At 39.8% G+C, this 3662-nt stretch overlaps 1 long non-coding RNA gene across 1 annotated transcript; it reads right to left on the bottom strand.

Annotated features, from left to right (window-relative positions):
* Positions 1-734: 734 nt before the first annotated feature.
* Positions 735-2471, bottom strand: LOC125904810 (uncharacterized). Its single transcript, XR_007451525.1, has 4 exons — positions 2409-2471; positions 2171-2205; positions 1256-1404; positions 735-1000 (listed from the first exon to the last, which is right to left on the bottom strand). It is a non-coding gene; the product is annotated as an uncharacterized LOC125904810 (long non-coding RNA).
* Between the last annotated feature and the right edge of the window lie 1191 nt (positions 2472-3662).

The raw sequence follows: 3662 nt of genomic DNA, 5'->3' as shown, positions 1-3662 counted from the left end.
CTTGTTCTCCAGTCAGCACCTCCCAGCTTCTCCCACTAGAACACTGCCCACACCCATTGGCACTCTATTTGCATTGTCTGTCAGCCTATCAGTTGCCAGCATTCACATCCTGCCACACAACTGTTGCTTTATGCTTCAGTGCTTATACCAGTCAGTTTGCCGTCAGATCGTGGTTTTGTTTTGTTTGTCTGTAGTGCCTCTTGGATTTTGACCTGTGCCTGCTTTACTGTTTTGAACTCTGCCTGATGCCTTTGTGCCTCTGCCTAGATTTTTGGTTTTGACCTCTGTAACAGATTATTCTTTGCTCTGCCTGAAAAGAGTGAACTCAGTTTTTGGCTTACTCCTGCCACTGCCCTGTGATCATGTGTGTGCATCCCTCTCTGATCTGTGACTGCTGTGAAATTAATAAATATATAACTTTTTGTCAACTGAATAAAACTTCAACTCCATGTAATCTGACCTTTGACATCCATCATGTATGTTCTTCAAGAAAAAATTTAATCACTGGGAGGTTGGCCCATAACACGGTTTGAAATATATTTTCCCACCCTAAAGGAATTATAAAAATCAGCAATGCTTTTATATACTACTGGGAAGTAGGTTACAAGGGAAAAACGTGATAAAAAGGTGTTAGTAAAGTCTTGAATTTAACATAGGTTGCACTTGGAAATAAAATAACCTGTCACTCTCAGTTTTATCTACAAACCTATTAAAAAAAACTCAAGCAAGCAAGATTTAAATCAAAACACTTTTATTATTGTGATGTGAAACCACATAGGTCAGATGGTAAGGTGTAAACCTCCCATCAATAGTGTTTTCCATGCTCATTACAGGGTTTTCATTTTGCCTTCTGCTGTACTTTGCTCATGTACATTTTGATGTTGTCATAGTTTGCCTTGGCAAATCCGGCAAGCAGTCTGGCGAACTCTTCGAAGTCCACAAGCCCATCTTTGTTCTCGTCCACGAGCCCGAACACATCGTCATGATTCTCAGCTTGTTGCTATATTGAAAAAAGAAAATATATTCACCCACTGTGTCGTATTGCACAAAGTAAAGGATTAATTGAGTTTATTTGTTAAGCCGTGAGGGTTTAGTTGAGATACAATGACACCTTTGACTTGTCTCTGCCATGCGACAAAAGTTTATATGATTTCAATTTTATTCATTGGCCTTGCACTTTCAGTGTGTAGAGTGTTCTGCAGAATTCTCAAACAATTGTGATGTGTGTGTTACAAAGTACAATAATTCTCCTCACCAGAAGAGCAGGCAGTTCATCCTTCATTATTTTCATAAATTGCTCCTTGGTTATTTTTCCATCCTCATTTTCATTGCTCATGAAGACGCCCAGCATGGCCAACAAACCCACTTCCAAACAGGACAGCTCCCTTTCCATTGTAGATGGATCTAGACAGATAATAATAACATCAATCACAATCATCATCGCCATACAGTAAATACCGATAGCTCAGCCTGTGGTACTGCTGCTTATAGTTTTATGGAGAATTGCCATACATACAACTTCACATTTAACAAAGCACTTCTTTGGGTCCTGAGCAACACCTGGACCCCAAACAGCTATATATTTATTATGATGTTTAGACATGATAAGATATAAAACTTTGCTGATATTCTATCTCATTGTGCCCTAAATAATGAACAGAAGGCCCCCAAAGCACCTAAAAAATATGCAGCTCAGTGGTATACAACTTATTTACTGTGTACTTCTACTTTAGAGGAAAACATTGTTGGCTTGCTACTGCATTTACCTCCCTCTCCTCTCTCACTGTGTGCACGCAGGCAGGAGAAAATTACGATGGTTAACCTTTTAGACCTGCTTCACTCTCTGCAGAGCCCTAAGGTCCTATCCCCATCTCTGCACAGAGCCAGAGCACTGTTTGCTTGTTTATTCCAGATGTTTTTATACTGAATGTGTCCAACGTGCAGCACATCCTTGAGCCTCCAGCAATACATCCACCAAGTACACACACACACACACACACACACACACACACACACACACAGGAATGCAGAATACCTGCATGATTATGAATGTAATCCCAAAAAGATCTGGATCTAGATTTTAAGCATTTCTCAAAAATAATAATAATAATAATAATAATAATAATAATAATAATAATAATAATGATAATAATAAGAATAATTCACACACCTTAGCCTCTAAGTCAGCCACACTGAAGTCCGTACCTGAAATCAGAAACCATGCAATTAATGGGTCTTCATCAAAACTCTGCTGGCAGCAGTTTAACAGTCACCAATAAGTGTTCAAATATAAGTCAAAGCAATTTTAACAAGCAAAACATGTCTAAAGATTACTGGAAAAACCACCTTGTAAAAGAAAAACAACACTAAAATGCAGTCACACAAATTTTGTTCTTCCCTGTTCCTACCTGGATTCAGAAGATGAGTCCACACAGTGAGGAGAAGACAGCCTGTGAGGGTTTTAAACAAGGGGAGCACATTGCTGACCCTCCCAGAACACCCACAACCATGTGATTAAGGTATCCTGTTGAGCAAGTCTTTATGATAACAAGTGCTGACAACCCCTGTGACTGCTAAATAGTAATTTAGAGGCATCTTTCTATACCATAGAGGTGCCTGATACTTTTATTATGCTAAACAGTGTTGGAGAAACACTGATTTGTAATGTCGAACATCCTTATTAAGTGTTTTTAATTGCCTGGTCTGTTTGTCCTGCAGAGGAAGAGACCTGTGCAGATAAATTATCTCGTGGTAATAACCTCCTGAACAATGAACACTGAGGGAATCCTAATGGGAGAAGTTTCAGCTGGTTGCAATCTGCAATCCTCAATGCAACACATCCAGAGGAAGGATCTTAGCAGTTACTTAATATTGTGTAATATATTTTTTCCCATGGTTTGATGCACAATAGACAGCGACCATAATTCATCACTAGAACATGTCATTTGGTGTTCAAATTGATGAAAGGATCAATCTAATCAGGCCAAGAAAGCCATCGCCGGGGAAGCACTGCATTAATTCTACATTAGAAGATGATACTTTCTTGCACTATTAGAACCAGGCTGCAGAGCATGAAGAGACTTCAAAAAATTCAATAAATCAGGCAGAGCTAGTTTTCTAGTGCAGTTAGAATGCTGCTTGGGTAGTTATGGGCTTACATAACCAAAATACACCTCAGGGGCATAACATGCAAAGTTTGTGGAGTATAGAATTATACTTGATAAACTTTGCAGAATGATGCAGTGTTACAAAGTACAATGAGTCTCCTCACCAAAATAGCAGGCAGTTCATGTTTCATTATTCTCATAAATTGCTCCTTGGTTATTTTCTATCCTTAATTTTCAGTGCTCATGAAGATGCCGAGCATGGCAGTCAAACCCAATTCCAAACAGTTCAGCTCCCTTTCCTGCTTTGGTGTAAATGAAAGTGACAACAGGTGCAATGGAGAGGCAAAAAGCAAGACGACCCCCAAAAAGGGAATGGCTTTACATGTGGTGGCCACAGACAGTTGCTCTCTCCTTATCCTTCCTGACTGATTCCTCTCTCAGTTTTGTGTTCTGCTAGTGTCCTTTTCATTGCTGGTAGCATGAGGCGGTACCTGCAGCCCAATCAGGTTGCACAGGTAGTCCAGCTCCTCCAGAATGGCACATCCATACATGGGG

This window comes from Epinephelus fuscoguttatus, linkage group LG17 (genome assembly GCF_011397635.1).
Source record: "Epinephelus fuscoguttatus linkage group LG17, E.fuscoguttatus.final_Chr_v1".
Classification (NCBI taxonomy): Eukaryota; Metazoa; Chordata; class Actinopteri; order Perciformes; family Serranidae; genus Epinephelus; species Epinephelus fuscoguttatus.
The sequence above is the reverse complement of the archived record's forward strand: the minus strand, read 5'-3'. Positions and strand labels throughout refer to the sequence as shown.